This window comes from Hyperolius riggenbachi, chromosome 9 (genome assembly GCF_040937935.1).
Source record: "Hyperolius riggenbachi isolate aHypRig1 chromosome 9, aHypRig1.pri, whole genome shotgun sequence".
NCBI classification, from domain to species: Eukaryota; Metazoa; Chordata; class Amphibia; order Anura; family Hyperoliidae; genus Hyperolius; species Hyperolius riggenbachi.
In genome coordinates this window covers 17,261,456-17,285,386 of record NC_090654.1, presented here as the reverse complement: position 1 = coordinate 17,285,386, position 23,931 = coordinate 17,261,456, and the positions used below count along the sequence as shown (strand labels likewise).

Here is a 23,931-nt window from a genome sequence, read left to right as displayed (position 1 = left end):
AAAAGGTGTCACACATGTGGTATCACCGTACTCAGGAGAAGTAGTATAATGTGTTTTGGGGTGTCTTTTCACACATACCCATGCTGGGTGGGAGAAATATCTCTGTAAATGACAACTTTTTCCATTTTTTTTACACACAATTGTCCATTTACAGAGATATTCCTCCCACCCAGCATGGGTATGTGTAAAAATACACCGCATAACACATTATACTACTTCTCCTGAGTATGGGGATACTACATGTGTGGCACTTTTTTGCACCCTAAGTGTGCTAAGGGGCCCAAAGTCCAATGAGTACCTTTAGGATTTCACAGGTCATTTTGAGAAATTTGGTTTCAAGACTACTCCTCACGGTTTAGGGCCCCTAAAATGCCAGGACAGTATAGGAACCCCACAAATTACCCCATTTTAGACAGAAGACACCCCAAGGTATTTTGTTAGGAGTATGGTGAGTTCATAGAAGATTTTATTTTTTTGTCACAAGTTAGCGGAAACTGATTTTTATAGTTTTTTCACAAAGTGTCATTTTCCTCTAACTAGTGACAAAAAATAAAATCTTCTATGAACTTACCATACTCCTAACGGAATACCTTGGGGTGTCTTCTTTCTATAATGGGGTCATTTGTGGTGTTCCTATACTGCCCTGGCTTTTTAGGGGTCCTAAACCGTGAGGAGTAGTCTTGAAACCAAATGTCTCAAAATGACCTGTGAAATCCTAAAGGTACTCATTGGACTTTGGGCCCCTTAGTGCAGTTAGGGTGCAAAAAAGTGCCACACATGTGGTATTGCCGTACTCAGGAGAAATAGTATAGTGTGTTTTGGGGTGTATTTTAACATATACCCATGCTGGGTGGGAGAAATATCTCTGTAAATGGACAATTGTGTGTAAAAAAATCAAAAAATTGTCATTTACAGAGATATTTCTCCCACCAGCATGAGTATATGTAAAAATACACCCCAAAACACATTATACTACTTCTCCCGAGTACAGCGATACCACATGTGTGGCACTTTTTTGCACCCTAACTGCGCTAAGGGGCCCAAAGTCCAATGAGTACCTTTAGGATTTCACAGGTCATTTTGAGAAATTAGGTTTAAAGACTACTCCTTGCGGTTTAGGGCGCCTAAAATGCCAGGGCGGTATAGGAACACCACAAATGACCCCATTATAGAAAGAAGACACCCCAAGGTATTCCGTTAGGAGTATGGTGAGTTCATAGAAGCTTTTATTTTTTTGTCACAAGTTAGCGGAAATTGATTTTTATTGTTTTTTTCACAAAGTGTCATTTTCCGCTAACTTGTGACAAAAAAAAAAATCTTCTATGAACTCACCATACTCCTAACGGAATACCTTGGGGTGTCTTCTTTCTATAATGGGGTCATTTGTGGTGTTCCTATACTGCCCTGGCTTTTTAGGGGTCCTAAACCGTGAGGAGTAGTCTTGAAACCAAATGTCTCAAAATGACCTGTGAAATCCTAAAGGTACTCATTGGACTTTGGGCCCCTTAGCGCAGTTAGGGTGCAAAAAAGTGCCACACATGTGGTATCGCTGTACTCGGGAGAAGTATTATAATGTGTTTTGGGGTGTATTTTTACACATACCTATGCTGGGTGGGAGAAATATCTTTGTAAATGGACAGTTGTGTGTAAAAAAAATCTAAAAAATCTCATTTACAGAGGTATTTCTCCCACCCAGCATGGGTATGTGTAAAAATACACCCCAAAACACATTATACTATTTCTCCTGAGTACGGCGATACCACATGTGACACTTTTTTGCAGCCTAGGTGCGCTAAGGGGCCCAAAGTCCTATGAGCAACTTTAGGCTTTACAGGGGTGCTTACAATTTAGCACCCCCCAAAATGCCAGGACAGTAAACACACCCCACAAATGACCCCATTTTGGAAAGTAGACATCCCAAAGTATTCAGAGAGGGGCATGGTGAGTCTGTGGCAGATTTCATTTTTTTTTGTCACAAGTTAGCAGAAATGGAAACTTTTTATTATTAATTTTTTTTAGTCACAAAGTGTCATTTTCCGCTAACTTGTGACAAAAAATAAAATCTTCTATGAACTCACTATGCCTCTCAGTGAATACTTTGGGATGTCTTCTTTCCAAAATGGGGTAATTTGGGGGTATTTATACTATCCTGGAATTCTATCCCCTCATGAAACATGACAGGGGGTCAGAAAAGTCATAGATGCTTGAAAATGGGAAAATTCACTTTTTGCACCATAGTTTGTAAACGCTATAACTTTTACCCAAACCAATAAATATACACTGAATGGGTTTTTTTTAATCAAAAACATGTTTGTCCACATTTTTCGCGCTGCATGTATACAGAAATTTTACTTTATTTGAAAAATGTCAGCACAGAAAGTTGAAAAAATCATTTTTTTGACAAAATTCCTGTATTTTTTGATGAATATAATAAAAACTAAAAATCGCAGCAGCAATCAAATAGCACCAAAAGAAAGCTGTGTTAGTGAGAAGAAAAGGACGTAAAATTTGTTTGGGTGGTAAGTTGTATAACCGAGCAATAAACAGTTATAACTGCAGTGGTCTGAATTGTAAAAAATGGCCTGGTCTTTAGGTGGGTTTAGCACTGCAGTCTTCAAGTGGTTAATGGGCCCATACATTTGCCGACCAACCAACCAATCGACCATCCAATTCGATTATTATAATCGAATTGGATAAATAATTGGTGCTGCCAAGTGCATGCCCGACCGACAAAGCGACCAATTTCTGGACAGAAATTGGCCGCACGGTCGATCACGCATACTGGAAAATTTTGGGCCGAAGTTGGTTGGTCGGGTGCGCGGCGGTACGGCGGCCAAATTGCGAACGAGCAAACCAGATGACGAACCCACCGCCGCTGCCGCCACAATGTAAAAATGTATACAGTGTGTGTGCATTTATACCATACCTGTCCGTTGTCAGCCTCCACGCAGTTTCAGCATATACGCCGGCGGCGCATAGCGTCTGACGTCAGAAGCTATGCGGCGCCAGCATGCATGGGGCTGTTACCCGGCAAGATGGACGGAAACCGCGTGGAGGCCGACACCGGACAGGTAACGTATAAATGCATACACACTGCATACATATATACATTGCGGCGGCAGCGGCGGGGCGGACGCGGCGGGCTCAGCCGATTCCCTGATGATTTAATGCTCAAATCGGAGGGGAATCGGCCTGTAGTGTATGGGCAGATTCGATTACAGACAAATTTATCTCTAATCAGATTCGATTAGAGATAAATTTGTTTCTTGGTCGAATCTGCCCATAATCTTCTAATGTATAGGCACCTTTAGCATCTATAATAGCAAGCTGAGCTTTAACACAGTAATTAGGAGATTTTCAACATTTTCCCAGATACTCCGAGAATGATAATACTTTTTTTTCCTCAGGTATTGTTATAGGGCAATTAGGATGATTCCTTTTTCCAAAACAACATTTGACACATTGTTTCTCCGCCTCCGCAAAGACTGACAGTAAGAGACACAGATACAGGTATATAAACAGACAGGCTGTGTACCCTGATCAGCCAAAATATTACACCTAAGCAACATCGACATGGATGCGAGTTCACAGCCTGTATCCAGCACCGAAAGATCAAAACACCAGACGCTTAAAGAGAAACTCCAGTGAAAATAATGTAGTCAAAAAAAGTGCTTCATTTTTTACCATAATTATGTATAAATGATTTAGTCAGTGTTTGCTCATTGTAAAATCTTTCCTCTCCCCGATTTACATTCTGACATTTATTACATGGTGACATTTTTACTGTGGGCAGGTTATGTAGCTGCTCCTAGCTGTTTTGGCTGTTAGAGACAGCTGTAAACAGCTAATTCCTGTCTGTGAACATTGTTACATTGTGGCAGTTTGCCCAGAGTACCGCGATACTCAGAGCTTCTTGTGGGAGGGGTTTCAGCACAAAATCAGTCATACAGCGCCCCCTGATGGCCTGTTTGTGAAAAGCATTATTTTTCTCATGTAAAAGGGGGTATCAGCTACTGATTGGGATAAAGTTCAATTCTAGGTTGGAGTTTCTCTTTAAAGCAAACCTGACGCTAAATTAAACTTATGAGATAATGGATTGTATCTATAGCCAAGAACTAGCACAATAGTAGCAAAAAAAAGCGCCTCATAATGTTTTCCGGTATAGGAAGAGTTAAAAAAAACTTCAGTTGTTATCTATGCAAAAAGCTTCTCTGAGCTCTCCGACCCAACTTGGTCGAATACCGTCCTGTTTTCTGAAGCACTTCAACAGCATGATGGCATAGTGGTTAGCGCTCTTGCCTTGCAGCGCTGGGTCCCCAGTTCAAATCCCAGCCAGGTCAACATCTGCAAGGAGTTTGTATGTTCTCCCCGTGTCTGTGTGGGTTTCCTCCAAGTACTCCGGTTTCCTCCCACACCCCAGAAACATACAGATAAGTTAATTGGCTTCCCCCTAAAATTGGCCCTTGACTATGATACATACACTACACAATACATACATAGACGTATGACTATATGGTAGGGATTAGATAGTGAGCCCCTTAGAGGGACAGTTAAGTGACAAGACAATATATACTCTGTACAGCGCTGCAGAAGATGTCGGCGATATATAAATACTAAATAATAATAATAATAACAGCCAAGTAACGGACCTTACCCAATTAACTTTTTTCTCCTGAGCTTTGTCCCAAGACATAATACTTTATACAAAAATAACTTTTCAACACCTAGCAATTTATAAAGTACTAAAATGTAGGTAATGCGTGATATCAAACCTATTTTGAATATTTTTTTGCTTGCTGGGAGCTTTACAGGTATTTTATTAGCGCATTTTGAATATATCTCTTTGACGAAAACTCAGGAAAAAAGTCAGTATGATATGGGCCAGTGAGAGACATCTTGAGATAAAGTTATACTGAAGGAAGGTTCAAATGGTTATAATTTCTGCTTTGTATTTTATCTTAAGACAGAGTGTGATTTTACAACTGTAAATGTGGCAGAATGATGCAATGTTATAAAAAAAGCTATATAGCTGAAAATAAAAATATGCAACTCTTCTCTTTGCTACTGATGTTTGATTCCTTATCTGTAATACATATACAATTCATAATAGTATAAATAAAATAAGGCACCCTAGCAAAGGACTGAATTGCTACAGACACTTGTTATTGGCCTGAGGAAGCGTGCTAAGATCCGTGAAACGCGTTGTCTAACGTACAGGAATAAACATCTCTTTTTCCATTACTATTGGTTTGTTCTTATGAAAAGGTAAGGCATTACATTTCTCATTTACATAACAACTACCAGTTATGTACAATTTAGGGCACCTCCACAAGTTTATAGCATTATATCATAAGTTATTTTTCACTTCAGGTTTCCTTTAACTGCTAGTCGGTGTGGAACAATCTTCTAGAATCGTATTTCCGCTGATACAATCAGAGCTTTAATTTTTCTTCTACATAAACTTGTTTATAGGTTTAATCAAGGCAGACTATGCAGGGAGCACAGATCTGTTCCGATAAGCCTTTAAATAGTCTTACTATATCCTGTTTCACAGCTTGAATAGTATTACACAAACAGAGTTTCCAAAACCCGGCACAGAAGAATCAAATTAAATACATTTGTTTCATTTCCCATGAAAGCAGCAATTTGCCATTGAACTGTCACTTGCGCTGGTAGAAACTGTATTTTTTTAATGCCGAATGCAGCCGCTGGTAAAGCTGTAATGCGTAACTGTAGAATAAATAGAGATTCTGAAGGGTGTCACAAACTTGACTCACCTCATTCCCGCAGAGAGTCTGGCTTTTCCGAGAGCCAGCCAATAATGCTGGCTTCCGCTCCAGGTGGGTGTGGCTTACCAGCTCATTGTGCATGTGAGTATGCCTACATGGCCTCCAACCCTCCAGATGGGCATGCCCATCCAATATCTTATGCCCTTCAGGGTGGCCTCTAGTGGCCGGAGGAGGGTATTGCAGCCAGGTACTGTGAGCGGCCAATAGGCTGCTCTGTTGCTGAAGCAGCAATAACTGCTGGACCTAGTGTAATAATTTAGGGCACTGCCTCTGACATAAGAGACCTGGGTTCAAAACTCATCTTTTCCTATTCAGTAAGTCGGTACCTATTCAGTATGGAGTTCTTGGGCAAGACTCCCTAACACTGCTACTGCCTACTGAGCATGCCCTAGTGGCTGGAGCTCTGGCGCGTTTTGAGTCAGACAGTTGTTATTACTTCACATTCCTTCTCTATGAATCTCCTGTCTTTAACTTAAGAATTTTGTCGTTATTTTAAGGATTGAAACCTTAACTTTAGAAATCACTCCTTAACTTAAAGCGGAATATAACCCTGCATTTCAACTTTTCTCTAAAACATTATTTACAGCATATTATATGCAACCATCATTTTTTTTTACTAGACCAGCATTGGAAGGGTTAAACACAGAGGTTTAAAGTTCCGTGGAGAGATATGCAGAAGTTCAGATAGATACATTTAACTAAATAGAATGTAACACGTGATAAATGTTACACACTCTTTGGCTGTCCTGCAGTTCCTTCTCAGTCAGAGAGGGTGAGTCACATTCAACACTTAGATACATTTATGTAAACAAAATGTATCTATGTAAGCTTCGGATGCGTCTGCAGTTCTCTCCAGGAACTTTAAAGCTCTGTGTAACCCTTCCAATGCTGGTCTAGTAAAAAAAAAAATGCTGGTTGCATATAATATACTGTAAATAATGTTTTAGCGCAAAGTTGAAATGCAGGGTTATATTCCGCTTTAAAGGACACCCAAGGTAAAAATAAACTGATGATGCATAAACAATTGTATCTTTCCTCATCTTTCTAAAAATTACTTTTTTAGATATCCCACAGTTTTATTTTATATTTAAATCTAGTTTTTACGTTTTTACTGTTTCATTGTCTCTGCTCAATGGCACATGCATTGATGTATACCAGATCTCAAATCTATGACTTATTTACCCTTTTTATTTCTTTCCTGCTCTCAGAAGCCATTTACTAACAGGAAAGTGTTTTATGGCTGTAATTTCTTAGCAGTGAGGGTTACGGTACAGTCCGACCCAGTCCCAACCGAAACAAAAACCGTTACTTGCATACCTGATGTTTAACTCTTTCAGGCAGAGAAAGAAAAAATGGTACACAGCCTAGTCATTTGTGCACTTGGCACTGTATATACACATTGTCTATCTCATTATGTCACATGTCACCTCGGTTGACCTTTAAGGACAGAATTCTTAATTTAAGGTTTGCCTGAGGTAAATTGCTTAGTGGATACTAAATGCTTTATCGCCATGTGGATAACAGCAAAAACAGCACGGAATCGTTATTAAAGAGTAACTGTCGGGCATAAAATCAAAAATCAATTCTTTATTTTTATCTGGTAAACAAGTAATAAGGAAGCTAACAACACAATCCAAAAGTTAAACTCACTATTACTTTTGTTGTTGATAAATTATCATTCCCCAGTTTACCTGACTGTTATTTGGTACAAAAAAAAATTGGTACACAAAAGAGAAGTTGCAGGGCATGCTGGGTTGTCTTTTTTTGCTTCTCTACTTCCCCTCAGACATAACTAATGCAGCCTGATTGGCTGAAGCCTCTTTCCCTCCTGTTTTCCCCTCCCACACCTCTGTTCCTCTCTGATTGGCCAGTATTTCTCATGCTGAGACAATGCACTTTCTATAGTGAAGGGCGGGCAAATCAGGCAGAGGAGACTAAGGGCGGATATTACATCAGGACTGGCTTCAAAATAGCCACAGTAAATATGGAAACTGTCTAGAATAGGATTCTCTACTTTTCCTTTATAATATTCACAGGAATCAAAACGTGGACAGTGCAATACATGTTATATAAGTAGAACAAGTATTTATCTACTTATATATTTGTTGTTGGTTTTCCTTAGACAGGAGTTGAGCTTAGTGAATTGTGTCCATTGAGTGCCTTTATTATGCATTGTGTTTGACATTGGACCTGGTGCAGTTTGCAAGACACCAGGGAGTTCTTTCTCTTTGCTTGTATGGGCAATCTGTCATTTTATGGGCTCACGGTAACTGTTCTTTATCTGTTTATTGAAGACACCCCTGTAATACCCCATGTTCAGCAATAATACGGTAATACGGCTCAGATGAATACATTGTATCTGTAAGGAATCACAGAGTGAATGATTAATGCACATTACTGGCCTCTGATAAATGACCTTGGACCCTGAAACGTACGTCAAGCAGCAAAAACTGTTTCTACTAACGTAGCTGTGGAAATCTGTATTTTTAATTCACTTCACTTATGTACGGTTTCTGTAATTACCGCAGTGTGATGGAAAACATTTGAAAACATATATTGTTCTTACTGATATTAATGAAATCTATATTTTATATTAAAAGGAAACCGAGGGGAGAGGGATATAGAAGCTGCCATATTTATTTCCTTTTAAACAATACCAGTTGCCTGGCTGTCCTGCTTATCCTGTGTCTCTACTCTCTAAAACTTTTAGTCATAGACCCTTAACAAGCATGCAGCAGATCAGGTACTCTGGCTCAGCTGTGTAACTGGATTAGCCATATGCTTGTTCCAGGGATTCGACTCACACACTTCTTGTGCCAGAAGATCAACAGGGCTGCCAGGCAACTGGCATTGTTTAGAAGGAAATACATATGGTGATACAAGGGGTTAAAGAGGATCAGGAGTGGGGACCCCACATCATTTTTTTTATTTCCCACACTCTGAACATATATAAAAAAAATACATTTATATACAGTGGCTTGCAAAAGTATTCGGCCCCCTTGAAGATTTCCACATTTTGTCACATTACTGCCACAAACATGCATCAATTTTATTGGAATTCCACGTGAAAGACCAATACAAAGTGGTGTACACGTGAGAAGTGGAACGAAAATCATACATGATTCCAAACATTTTTTACAAATAAATAACTGCAAAGTGGGGTGTGTGTAATTATTCAGCCCCCTGAGTCAATACTTTGTAGATCCACCTTTTTCTGCAATTCCAGCTGCCAGTCTTTTAGGGTATGTCTCTATCAGCTTTGCACATCTGGAGACTGAAATCCTTGCCCATTCTTCTTTGCAAAACAGCTCCAGCCCAGTCAGATTAGATGGACAGAGTTTGTGAACAGCAGTTTTCAGATCTTGCCACAGATTCTCGATTGGATTTAGATCTGGACTTTGACTGGGCCATTCTAACACATGAATATGTTTAGTTTTAAACCATTCCATTGTTGCCCTGGCTTTATGTTTATTGCCATTGTCCTGCTGGAAGGTGAACCTCCGCCCCAGTCTCAAGTTTTTTGCAGACTCCAAGAGGTTTTCTTCCAATATTGCCCTGTATTTGGCTCCATCCATCTTCCCATCAACTCTGACCAGCTTCCCTGTCCCTGCTGAAGAGATGCACCCCCAGAGCATGAAGCTGCCACCACCATATTTGACATTGGGGATGGTACATTCTGAGTGATGTGCAGTGTTAGTTTTCCAACCACACATAGCATTTTGCATAAAAAGTTCCATTTTGGTCTCATCTGACCAGAGCACCTTCTTCCACATGGTTGCTGTGTACCCCACATGGCTTGTGGCAAACTGCAAACGGGACTTCTTATGCTTTTCTGTTAACAATGGCTTTCTTCTTGCCACTCTTTCATAAAGGCCAACTTTGTGCAGTGCACAACTAATAGTTGTCCTATGGACAGATTCCCCCACCTGAGCTGTAGATCTCTGCAGCTCGTCCAGTGTCACCATGGGCCTCTTGACTGCATTTCCGATCAGCGCTCTCTCCTTGTTCGGCCTGTGAGTTTAGGTGGACGGCCTTGTCTTGGTAGGTTTACAGTTGTGCCATACTCCTTCCATTTCTGAATGATCGCTTGAACAGTGCTCCGTGGGATGTTCAACGCTTTAGAAACTTTATTTGTAGCCTAAGCCTGCTTTAAATTTCTCAATAACTTGATCTCTGACCTGTCTGGTGTGTTCTTTGGACTTCATGGTGTTGTTGCTCCCAATATTCTCTTAGACAACCTCTGAGGCTCTCACAGAGCAGCTGTATTTGTACTGACATTAGATTACACACAGGTGTACTCTATTTAGTCATTAGCCCTCATCAGGCAATGTCTATGGGCCACTGACTGCACTCAGACCAAAGGGGGCCGAATAATTATGCACACCCCACTTTGCAGTTATTTATGTGTAAAAAATGTTTGCAATCCTGTATGATTTTCGTTCCACTTCTCACGTGTACACCACTTTGTGTTGCTCTTTCATGTGAAATTCCAATAAAATTGATGCATGTTTGTGGCAGTAATGTGACAAAATGTGGAAAACTTCAAGGGGGCCGAATTCTTTTGCAAGTCACTGTAATTATCTGTCATTTTACCGCATTTAAATATACATTTTTTTCATCTAACTTTAACATCCATTTTCTCAGAAACTACAAGGTTTTCTTTCCTCTTGTTCCCACTGTCCTCCTTAACATACCCTACAAATTTGGTATTTCTAAGTTCTGCTATTAACCGCTAAAGTCAAGAGCCATTAAACTTTAAAAATATCCATTAAAAAAGCGTTTGCGCAAAATATGTATTTTATATTTCGCAGTTGATCCTCTTCTGCCATGCTGCTGTCAGGGTTCTGGTACACCTTTTTTAACCTTTTTGATAGAAATTGGGGCTGCAGAGATGACCTGAAAGTTTCAGGGCTCGTTTCCACTATTGCGGTGCGGAATCGCCTGGATTCCACCGCTGATGAAATAGCATGCGGATGCGATTCCCCATGCGTTTTTTGCCGCGCATAGGTGAGGGTATATGCGATTTTAACCATGTCACTGCCTGTGTGAATTTACATTGGTACCTATGCGAATTCGCGGCAAAAAATGCATGGGGAAAACGCATGCGATTTCCCTATTAAATACATTGTATGCGATTCGCATGCATTCCACTCGCAGGCAAATTCTGCGGCTCTTTTGTGCGTTTTTTCACCGCTGAAAAAAACGCACCTCAACAACGCTACAGTGGAAACAGGCCCATCCACTTGCATTACATGTGCGAATGCATGCGTTGGATGCATGCGGATTTGCGATAGTGGAAACGAGGACTCAGATGTTCGCCTGCCATTAAAGTCTATGGATTCTGCCACAAATGGCCAGTTCGCAAACATTTGCAGAAAATTTGTTTTTTTATATATAATTTATTGAAGAAAAAAGAATATTTCCTGAACAACAATTAACTTCTACAAAGTTACATATTCTCTCCTTCATAAGGCCTCTTGCACACTGCACGCGATTCCGATTCCGATTCCGCTTTTTAATCAGTTTTTACATCAGATTCAGATTCTGATTTGCAGTTTGCTCCCTGCACACTGCAAATCGGAATCTGAATCGGATGTAAAAACTGATTAAAAAGCGGAATCTGAATCGGAATCGCGTGCAGTGTGCAAGAGGCTTATACAGTTTTCCAAAAAATACAAACAAAATAACTCCACCCAAAAAACCAATCCCCTCTCCTCTCCTCCACCCATTCAGGATACTTAAAGAAAACCTGAACTGATAATTAAAAGTCAAAATAAACATACACAAGTCATACTTACCTTCCATGTAGTCTACTCCTCAGTGTCTTTCTCCTGTCCCGCGTCCTGTTTGTTCACTGTGATCAAGGGAATTTTCCGTCCTCCATTTTGAAAATGGCTAGTACCCCATAACAGCTTTCTGGTCAGCACACAGTTGAACTGTAACATCGCCCACTTGAGCCATAGGGAAACCTGGACATTACCTGGTACATCAGTTTTCCTCAGCTATAATAGTGTTGGGCGAACATCTAGATGTTCGGGTTCGGGCCGAACAGGCCGAACATGGCCGCGATGTTCGGGTGTTCGACCTGAACTCCGAACATAATGGAAGTCAATGGGGACCCGAACTTTTGTGGTTTGTAAAGCCTCCTTACATGCTACATACCCCAAATTTACAGGGTATGTGCACCTTGGGAGTGGGTACAAGAGGAAAAAAAAATTAGCAAAAAGAGCTTATAGTTTTTGAGAAAATCGATTTTAAAGTTTCAAAGGGAAAACTGTCTTTTAAATGCGGGAAATGTCTGTTTTCTTTGCACAGGTAACATGTTTTTTGTCGGCATGCAGTCATAAATGTAATACATATAAGAGGTTCCAGGAAAAGGGACCGGTAACGCTAACCCAGCAGCAGCACACGTGATGGAACAGGAGGAGGGTGGCGCAGGAGGAGAAGAAGGCCACGCTTTGTGAGACACAACAACCCCGGCCTTGCATGAGGGCAAGAAGCGTGCGGATAGCATGCTTTGTACCGCCATGCAGTCATAAATGTAATAAAGATAAGTGGTTCAATAAACAGGGACCACGCGGCAACGCTAACCCAGCAGCAGCAGACGTGATGGAACAGGAGCAGGCGCAGGAGGAGAAGGCCACGCTTTGTGAGACACAACAACCCAGGCCTTGCATGAGGGCAAGAAGCGTGCGGATAGCATGCTTTGTACCGCCATGCAGTCATAAATGTAATAAAGATAAGTGGTTCAATAAACAGGGACCACGCGGCAACGCTAACCCAGCAGCAGCAGACGTGATGGAACAGGAGCAGGCGCAGGAGGAGAAGGCCACGCTTTGTGAGACACAACAACCCAGGCCTTGCATGTGGACAAAAAGCGTGCGGATATAGCAGCAATGCTTTTTGCCGCCATGCAGTCATAAATGTAATACAGATGAGAGGTTCAATAAACAGGGCCCGGAAACGCAACACCATCCCAGATGTTCATTGGTCATGTTACTTGGTTGGGGTCCTGGAGTGTTGCGTAGTCATTTCCAATCCAGGATTGATTCATTTTAATTTGAGTCAGACGGTCTGCATTTTCTGTAGAGAGGCGGATACGCCGATCTGTGACGATGCCTCCGGCAGCACTGAAACAGCGTTCCGACATAACGCTGGCTGCCGGGCAAGCCAGCACCTCTATTGCGTACATTGCCAGTTCGTGCCAGGTGTCTAGCTTCGATACCCAATAGTTGAAGGGTGCAGATGGATGGTTCGACACAGCTATGCCATCTGACATGTAGTCCTTGACCATCTTCTCCAGGCGATCGGTGTTGGAGGTGGATCTGCACGCTTGCTGTTCAGTGGGCTGCGGCTGCATGGGTGTCAGAAAATTTTCCCACTCCAAGGACACTGCCGATACCATTCCCTTTTGGGTACTAGCTGCGGCTTGCGTTGTTTGCTGCCCTCCTGGTCGTCCTGGGTTTGCGGAAGTCAGTCTGTCTGCGTACAACTGGCTAGAGGAGGGGGAGGATGTCAATCTCCTCTCTAAAGTCTCCACAAGGGCCTGCTGGTATTCTTCCATTTTGACCTGTCTGACTCTTTCTTCAAGCAGTTTTGGAACATTGTGTTTGTACCGTGGATCCAGAAGGGTATAAACCCAGTAATTGGTGTTGTCCAGAATGCGCACAATGCGTGGGTCACGTTCAATGCAGTCTAGCATGAATTGAGCCATGTGTGCCAGAGTCCTACCAGAATCCTCATCATCCTCTTGTGAGCGTTGTGATAGTTGTTGTGATGCATCATAGTCGTCACCTTCCTCCTGGTCTGCTTCTGCTGACCATTCGCGTTGAATTGTGGAAGTCCAACGTGCACCGCTCTGGCCCTCATCAGTGGTGGCATGAAATTCCTGCTCCAACTCCAGCTGTTCCTCCTCCTCTTCTTCGTCATAGCTGCTGGGGCCAGCGTTCCCTGAGGCGGATGGCCTGATGTTGGTACCATCACGCTGATCGTTTTCTCCTTCAGATTCCCCCAGTTGCATCATGACAGCTGTTTCCTTGATTTTTAACATCGACCTCTTCAGTAAACACAGCAGTGGTATGGTAATGCTGACTGAAGAGTTGTCACTGCTCACAAGCAACGTGGATTGCTCAAAATTTTGGAGGACTTGGCAGAGGTCCAACATGTTGGCCCAATCGGATCCACAGAAGCTTGGCAGCTGGCCGGATGCGCCTCGGTACTGCGCCGTCATGTACTGGACCACTGCACTCTTCTGCTCGCAAAAGCGGGCTAGCATGTGCAGCGTAGAATTCCAGCGCGTAGGGACATCACACAGCAAGCGATGGTGGGGGAGATTGAAGCGCTCCTGCATCTTGGCGAGTGCCCCCGAAGCAGTACTGGAATTTCTACAATGTTTGGACACTCGACGCACCTTCAACAGCAGATCGGGCACGCCTGGGTATGTCCTCAGGAACCGCTGAACTACTAGGTTCATCACGTGCGCCAGGCAAGGGATGTGTGTCAGCTTAGCCAACCTTAAAGCGCGAATGAGATTACTCCCATTATCACACACAACCATGCCCGGTTTCAGGTCCAGCGGTGCCAGCCACAAATCCGTCTGTTCCTTTATTCCCCTCCAAATTTCCTCCCCTGTGTGCTGCTTATCCCCAAGGCAGATTAGCTTCAGCAACGCTTGCTGACGCATGCCAACAGCTCTGCTGCACTGCTTCCACGATCCTACTGCTGCTGGGTTAGCGTTTCCGGATGAGGTACAGCTTTGAGATGCGTTGGAGGAGAAGGAGTCAGAGAGGTAGGTGCTGCTGTTATCCAGTGGGAGGGACGGCGGTGCAGCTGTTTGTGGCGTGGGCAACACCCGTGCCGTAGCAGGTGAGGAATCGCTGCCAGGCTCCACAAGGTTCACCCAGTGCGCGGTAAGGGAGATGTATCGACCCTGGCCGAACGCACTCGTCCAGGTGTCAGTGGTGAGGTGAACCTTGCAGGCAACGGCATTCTTCAAGCTTCGGGTTATTTTGCTGACCACGTGCTCATGCAACTCAGGCACTGCAGAGCGTGCAAAGTGGTAGCGGCTGGGAACCACGTAACGTGGGATGGCCACTGACATCATGCCCTTGAAGCTGTTTGTCTCCACCAATCGATATGGCAGCATTTCGCAGGCCAGAAGCTTGGCTATGCTGGCTGTTACTGCCACGGCCCGGGGGTCATTTGCTGGCAATTTCCTCTTGCGCTCAAACATCTCCGACACAGACAACTGAACCGTATCGCTGCACACGGAAGGGCTGTTGGTTGTTGTGTTTGATGAACACTGGGAGACCTCAAGAGCACTACTCCGGAAAGTGACAGTGTCAGCGTCGTCTGATGTTTGTGAATGTTGTGAACCACGCAATGGCTGGGCTACTGCTGCTGCTGAGGCGGGTCTGGTGAACCCAAGGGAGGCAGTGTTGTTTCTGGTACCCTGTCCTGACGCGTTTGCCCAAAGAGTGGGATGTTTGGATAGCATGTGACGGCTCATGCTGGTGGTGGAGAGGTTGTTAATATTTTTCCCCCTGCTCAGGCGGGTCTTGCACACCTTGCAAATCGCCATGGTAACATCCTCAGTGCAGTCTTCAAAGAAAGCCCAGACTTTGGAGCACCTGCCTCCTTGCTGGCGATTTCTGTTTGCTCCTCTTTTGCCTCTCACTTGAACTTCCACGCTTGTGGTGCCTGAAATTGCGCGCCGCCTACCTTGTGGCACAAGGCGAACTCGTGCAGCAGTGTGTTCTTCAACAGACTCATCTGTGCTGCTGCTACGACGGCGATGTTCTCGTTCACAAACAAAATCTGGGTCTCTGTCCACATCGTCCATACCCTCCTCTTCCATCTCCTCAAACTCGTCATATGTCATTGTGGGCCACCGCCGTGGAGTAGAGCTCCCCACAACAACCTCTGCGCAGCACACTCCAACGTCGTCTTCCAGATCTTGTCGGCCGACCTCCTGCAATTGCAACCCCTCCTGCCCAAATTGCTCTGGGATTTGGGTTTCCGAGTCCTCTTCGGACTCGCCTTGTATTTCAGTGCGCGGTGCATTTCCCACAGTTAACGGTTGTGAATCCAGGCACAACATTTCTGGCTGTTCCTCCATTGACCTTTGAAAGGTGGAAGTTTGTTGGGCTGGGAATAGCTCCTGCGAATACCCCATTGTGTCCTGAGGTAATTCATCGGACTGGTTATCTGGCAGTTGTGTGCGTGGTGTCGCTGCCGGTTGTGTCAGCTTTGTGCCCACTGGCTCCTTGTAACTGGCTGAGGACTCGGACCTCGTGCGTGATGTGCTGGTGCTGCTTAACCCACTGCTGGACGCTTGAGAGGTCATCCAAGTAATTATCTGGTCCTGTTCTTTTGGATTTGTGAGGGTTGTTGTCCTGGACAACATGGGCGGTATTGAGTGGGTTTTCTTGGGTGCTCCCCTGTGGCCTGTACGTGAACCGTCAGGGGAAACACCTCTTCCCTTGCCCCTCCCTCTTTCACCGGATTTCTTCCTCATTTCACTTATCCTTACAGTACACGCTGACTGGCAGCAGTACAGTGGCAGTACAGAAATGCTATACAGTACCACTATTCCCAGCAGCGACACAGAGCACAATGCTATACAGTGACGGGTGAGCGGTGTACCACTATTCCCAGCAGCGACACAGAGCACAATGCTATACAGTGACGGGTGAGCGGCGTACCACTATTCCCAGCAGCGACACAGAGCACAATGCTATACAGTGACGGGTGAGCGGTGTACCACTATTCCCAGCAGCGAAACAGAGCACAATGCTATACAGTGGCGAACGAGCGGTGTACCACTATTCCCAGCAGACACAGAACAGTACACAGAATGCTATATAGTGTGGCTGAATGAGCGGTGTACCACTATTCCCAGCAGACACAGAACAGTACACAGAATGCTATATAGTGTGGCTGAACGAGCGGTGTACTACTGTTCCCAGCAGACACAGAACAGTACACAGAATGCTATATAGTGTGGCTGAACGAGCGGTGTACTACTGTTCCCAGCAGACACAGAACAGTACACAGAATGCTATATAGTGTGGCTGAACGAGCGGTGTACCACTGTTCCCAGCAGACACAGAACAGTACACAGAATGCTATATAGTGTGGCTGAACGAGCGGTGTACCACTATTCCCAGCAGACACAGAACAGTACACAGAATGCTATATAGTGTGGCTGAACGAGCGGTGTACCACTATTCCCAGCAGACACAGAACAGTACACAGAATGCTATATAGTGTGGCTGAACGAGCGGTGTACTACTGTTCCCAGCAGACACAGAACAGTACACAGAATGCTATATAGTGTGGCTGAACGAGCGGTGTACCACTGTTCCCAGCAGACACAGAACAGTACACAGAATGCTATATAGTGTGGCTGAACGAGCGGTGTACCACTATTCCCAGCAGACACAGAACAGTACACAGAATGCTATATAGTGTGGCTGAACGAGCGGTGTACCACTATTCCCAGCAGACACAGAACAGTACACAGAATGCTATATAGTGTGGCTGAACGAGCGGTGTACTACTGTTCCCAGCAGACACAGAACAGTACACAGAATGCTATATAGTGTGGCTGAACGAGCGGTGTACTACTGTTCCGAGCAGACACAGAACAGTACACAGAATGCTATATAGTGTGGCTGAACGAGCGGTGTACCACTATTCCCAGCAGACACAGAACAGTACACAGAATGCTATATAGTGTGGCTGAACGAGCGGTGTACCACTATTCCCAGCAGACACAGAACAGTACACAGAATGCTATATAATGTGGCTGAACGAGCGGTGTACCACTGTTCCCAGCAGACACAGAACAGTACACAGAATGCTATATAGTGTGGCTGAACGAGCGGTGTACTACTGTTCCCAGCAGACACAGAACAGTACACAGAATGCTATATAGTGTGGCTGAACGAGCGGTGTACTACTGTTCCCAGCAGACACAGAACAGTACACAGAATGCTATATAGTGTGGCTGAACGAGCGGTGTACTACTGTTCCCAGCAGACACAGAACAGTACACAGAATGCTATATAGTGTGGCTGAACGAGCGGTGTACTACTGTTCCCAGCAGACACAGAACAGTACACAGAATGCTATATAGTGTGGCTGAACGAGCGGTGTACTACTGTTCCCAGCAGACACAGAACAGTACACAGAATGCTATATAGTGTGGCTGAACGAGCGGTGTACTACTGTTCCCAGCAGACACAGAACAGTACACAGAATGCTATATAGTGTGGCTGAACGAGCGGTGTACCACTGTTCCCAGCAGACACAGAACAGTACACAGAATGCTATATAGTGTGGCTGAACGAGCGGTGTACTACTGTTCCCAGCAGACACAGAACAGTACACAGAATGCTATATAGTGTGGCTGAACGAGCGGTGTACTACTGTTCCCAGCAGACACAGAACAGTACACAGAATGCTATATAGTGTGGCTGAACGAGCGGTGTACTACTGTTCCCAGCAGACACAGAACAGTACACAGAATGCTATATAGTGTGGCTGAACGAGCGGTGTACCACTGTTCCCAGCAGACACAGAACAGTACACAGAATGCTATATAGTGTGGCTGAACGAGCGGTGTACTACTGTTCCCAGCAGTGACACACAATGACTGGGGGGGACCCTGGCTAGCGTGGCTGGAGCGCGAACTACCCTGCCTGCCTACCCAAAGCTAAACCCACAGACAAATGGCGGAGATATGACGTGGTTCGGGTATTTATTTACCCGAACCACGTGACAGTTCGGCCAATCAGAGCGCGTTCGGGTCCGAACCACGTGACCCGTTCGGCCAATCACAGCGCTAGCCGAACGTTCGGGGAACGTTCGGCCATGCGCTCTTAGTTCGGCCATATGGCCGAACGGTTTGGCCGAGCACCGTCAGGTTTTCGGCCGAACTCGAACATCACCCGAACAGGGTGATGTTCTGCAGAACCCGAACAGTGGCGAACACTGTTCGCCCAACACTAAGCTATAATTGACAGCAACTGATATTTTACTGACAGCAACTGATATTTTTCAGATCTGACAAAATATTGTCAGAACTGGAAGGGATTATTGTAATAAGAAAATGGTGAGCTTCTGAGAGGAACTGATGGCAAGGTAACTATGTAATGTTCATTTGATGTTACCTCATGTGTTTATTTTAAATATCTTTACTCAGTACAGGTTCTCTTTAAATTCATGATCCAATCCTATCCATATCAAAACATACAATAATTCCCCCTTAATTAAATGTCAACATTATTCCTACCCTTTTAACAACAAGAGACTTCACGCCTAACCTCCACCAAATCCCTGTATTCCACCGATTCCTGAAACTCACTCCATTTTTCTCACTTAATATTATACGCCTCCAACTTATCTATTTGCAGAAAATGTGTGTTCGCGCACTGAAAATGTGATGTTCGCTGCATGGCAATCTTACCAATACCTTACCTTACCATACCCGTCATGCTGCCTTGGTATGGCACACAGGCAAGAAGCACAGCACATGGTACCCTGCTAAGATATGTGTTACCTAGGTCATGAGGGTTGCGCTAATTGCGCACTACGGAGCTGTTGGAAGTATTAGTAAAATTGCTGTGCGCTACAAGCACATGGCAATTTTACCAACACTTAATGAATACGCCCCTAAGTTATAGTTACATTATTTACATTTGTAGACAGCATGAAGAGGTGGTAGCGCTTCCCAAAGCAGGGTGCATATGAGTGACAGCCAGCATAGGCGTGCAAAGCCTAATTATAGGCAGGATACACATCAAAACAGATACAGCAAATTAACACTAATGGAGGGTGTTAGCTTCCAAAAACAGTTTGCATGCAGAGTGTTCTGTACTGGACCCTTCCACTGCAATGAGGTGATCCTTCTGGAAGGGATCCTAACCTCTAATTACCAAACAAGCATAGTGTGAAGCTGGAAGTAGAGCTGACTCGAACCTCCGATTTCCGGTTCGCAAACCTCGAACGCAAACTTCCACAAAAGTTTGGTTCGCGCGAACAGCAATAGACTTCAATGGGGATGCGAACTTTGAAAACTAGAAACATTTATGCTGGCCTTAAAAGTGATGGAAAAGACATTTCAAGGGGTCTAACATCTGAGTTTTTGCATGGATGAGTGGGCTACATGCCAAAAGTCGCGGGAAAAAATCTGGATTTGACGCAAAGCAGCGTTTTAAGGGCAGAAATCACATTGAATGCTAAATTGCAGGCCTAAAGTGCTTTAAAACATTCTGCATGTGTATACATCAATCAGGGAGTGTAATTAGAGTACTGCTTCACACTGACAGACCAAACTCACTGTGTAACGCACCGCACACAGCTGTTTGTGTAGTGACGGCTGTGCTGGACTGGTGCGCACCATGGCGAGAGTGCAGGCCATGGCGGTTTTCAAGCCCACATGGTCGCCGGGCTGAGGAAGCTCAATGACAGAACAACAGTGACTGTCCAGCTGATCGAATTTGGTCTGTCCACAATGAAGTAAACACCTTATTTACTTTAGGTGTGCCCCCCCCCCAAGACACTCATATAGCCGGCGGTCATTGCTTTATTGTGATACGCAAGCCCCTTCACCGTGGCAAGGTAATGATCACGAAGGGGAATTGACACTTGTACATGCGTTTTGTTTTGTTGTTGCAGCTGCAGTGCAACCAGAAAAATTAGGCAGGCATATACACGCACCAGAAAAATTATTATAGAGGCCGCTGCTAGCAACGGCCTTAAAAATTCAGGAATCCGCCTGGAGTCCTGGACCCTGTTGGTGGTGGCAGAGAAGGCAGTCAAGCGGCCTGCAGGTAGAGATGCTGTGTGGGAACCGACTTAGTCTTGGGGCAGGCAGTCACACGGCGTGCAGGCAGAGATGCTGTGTGTGGGGACTGACTTAGTCTTCGGGCAGGCCTGAGCGTGCTTTGCAGACCAGGCATCCGTGGTCAGATGGACCCTTGACCCAATGCTGTGTGCCAGAGGTTTCACCACTTGCCTTTCAACATCACAGTACAGTTCATTTGAGAAATAATTGCGGCTTGGTATCGTCCACTGCGGTGTGTGGCTTTGCTTTTGTGTGCTGCTTTTCCTCAGGTGGTCATCCCATTGCAGTTTGTGCTTTGTAATCATGTGCCTTAGTAAGGTAGTTGTCCCTACGCGGGTCTTGGTCTTTCCACGGCTCAATTTTCGTGGCAGACAGCACAGATGGCATTGCTCTCATCTGAGGCAGACACACAAAAAAATTTCCACACCGCTGTGATGATGGCACTTTGGTGATGGCTGCCGACAGAGTGTTAAGTGGGGTGCCAGAATCAGAGCAGGAAGAGGAAGACATGTCACGCTTCCGTGCGGAAGCTGAGGAAGATGAGGTGTTCTGTGTTAAATAGTCAACTATATCCTGACAATACTGGGGGTTGATGGCACGTGCCTTCTTCTGAACACTGTACTTTGGTTGAGGGCCGCACAAAATCACAACAGCGCAACCTTGAACAGACCTGCCAGGTGGCCTGCCTCTGGATCTGCCTCTTGTTTTGTCCATTTTGGGGGGGATGAAGTGAAAGGTATGCACTGACTTGGCTAATACAATGTACGGTTATACAGGTGCATTGAACAGGTTGCAGTGACTGCTGGTACAACAATGTGCGGTTACACAGGTGCAGTTAACAGATATGCACGGACTGGTATATAAAACAGTGTGCAGTCACACAGGTGCAGTGAACAGGTATACAGTGACTAGTATTACAAATGTGCAGCTGTCACACACACACAGGTACCATGAACAGGTGCAGTGACTGGTGGTATATAACACTGCGTGCGCTCATGTAGGTATGTAGGTAGGTGCACTGAGCAACAACAGGTGGGTATGCAGTGATTGGTATTACAAATGTGCAGCTGTCTCACACACACACACAGGTACCGTAAACAGGTGCAGTGACTGGTGGTATTAAATATCACACTGCATGCGCTCACGTAGGTAGATGGGTACACTGAACAAAAGGTAGGTATATACAGTGATGGGTATTACAAATGTGCAGCTGTCACACACACACACAAGTACTGAACAGGTACAGTGACACTGCATGCGCTCACGTAGGTAGTTGGGTGCACTGTGAACAACATGTAGGTATATGCAGTGATGGGTATTACAAATGTGCAGCTGTCACACACACAGGGAGTCACTGAATGTGCTGGGCCTGGCAGTGGCACAGTAGGAATCACCAAAGGGCCAAGGTGCAGCAGCTAAGACTGGCTGACAGGGCTGTATATGCAACACAAGTGTCTGTGGGACACACACACACAAAATAGATCAGAAGAACAACATTAGCTCTCAAAAGAGCTGTTGAGGATGAGGAGTACTTTTTAGCAATAAGTATCAGCAAGAAAGAGCAACCTAACAAGCCTAACTGTAGCCTAACTAAGCTTTCTCTAATGTCTCTGGAGCACCTCTCCCTTCTCTAATTACTGCACTGCAGCCACACGAGTGAGTGAAATGGCTGACGCTGCCTGCGTCGGGGGTAGTGGGACTCCAGGAGGGAGTGTAGCCTTATTGTCTACCCTGTGCCTGCTGACTGTGATGTATAGGGTCAAAGTTGAACCTAATGATGTAGTATAGGGGGCGGGTCGAACCGCCATAAACTTTGCGTTCGTTCACGAACGCGAACCACCGAAGTTCGCGTGAATACGTTTGTGTGCGAACCATTCGGGCCATCTCCAGCTGGGAGTTGCTGGCCATAAACTAGTTTTCAACAATTGGCAGCACATCCGAAGCCAGGCCACATCTGACACAACAGAGGCATGCAGAGCCCCCTAGAGGCAAATACAGACCTTCTATTCAAAACAGATGCAAAATTATGCACTATATCCCTAGACTCTGAATAAAAAAAATATAATTTTTTTTTATAGCAGGGGAGAGGTGGCAGCGCTTCCCAAGACAGGCTGCATCTGAATGACTAGCAGCATAGTGTGCAGATGTGCAGAGCCTAATTATAGGCAAATTATTTACATATGCAACAATTATAGCATCAACAAGCAGCCATCTACTTGGCATACCCATAGCTTTATCCAGGAAGAAAATGTAACCGACCAATCGATTACTATCACAAGGAGAGAGTTCCCTTATTACTCTTAAAGCGGAAGGACAGCGACTGACCAGGAGGATAAATTGGTGAAAAATAACAATTGATTTTATTTGGCAAACAAAGAAATAATGTCCACTAACATGCAGAACAAGAATACAAACCCCCAATTGAAATCCTCAATATCAAGACCACCCTTGAAATACACTAAATTAATGAGGTAAAATAAGCAACAAATTCAGAGTTAACACTTCTTGCTTGAAGATCTAGCACCTGAAAAGAAAAAGGTTACTTCCTGAAATATCATTAGAGGCTACTGCACTTGGACCTTGCTTGAAGTTCCTGCACCTGTAGGAAAAACAAAGAACAAAACACAGCAAATACACATTTCACAAATCTTCATCAGACCTTTTTCTTCATCTCACTCTCAATACGTCTATAGCGATACAGTTTTCTCTTTCCTATCTAAAAATATGTATGCATACATGTATGTGAACAAATACACCTGAGAGAAAACCAAATAGGAAATGGACTAATGCTTCTGGTTGGGTAGATAAGTAGTGACTGACTCGAAGTAGTCCTTACTGTATGGTAATGACCATAACAGTCTTCAGTTCCTTGCAAAAGTCTTATCTAACCATACAGTGGCTATGAATTCATATTCACACTTAAACCTGTATATGATCATGGAGTAGGGGTACCCCTTTAAAAGAACTGATGATAAGTTGCTGATGAAAGATCTTTTCCTGAAGCAGATGATAGCTTATACTAACCTTACTTTACTTTACATGCAGCACACTCCAAGATGCCAGTTCAATAATTCTGAAGTAAGTTTCTTCCCTTTATTGTTATCAAAGTTTTTCTTTTTCCTGTATGTCACATATGTAAGTATCAATTGTCTCCTTTTATTACTTCTCACTGCAGGTTGGTTTAAGCTCTAAATGCAATCACTTCACTTGCAGAACACACAGAACACAGCAACAGATCTGTTCACGGGTAAGTTCCTATTTTTCTCCCATGAATTGATAAATTTCTTTACT

At 44.3% G+C, this 23,931-nt stretch overlaps 1 protein-coding gene across 1 annotated transcript in view; it reads right to left on the bottom strand.

Moving 5' to 3' along the window:
• Positions 1 to 23,717, bottom strand: part of GRAP2 (GRB2 related adaptor protein 2) — a 504,271-nt gene extending 480,554 nt beyond the window's left edge. The window contains exon 1 of the mRNA XM_068252025.1: positions 23,665 to 23,717. The gene's annotated coding sequence lies outside the window, so the exon portion shown is untranslated. The remainder of the gene's footprint in view (positions 1 to 23,664) is intronic.
• Positions 23,718 to 23,931: the final 214 nt, after the last annotated feature.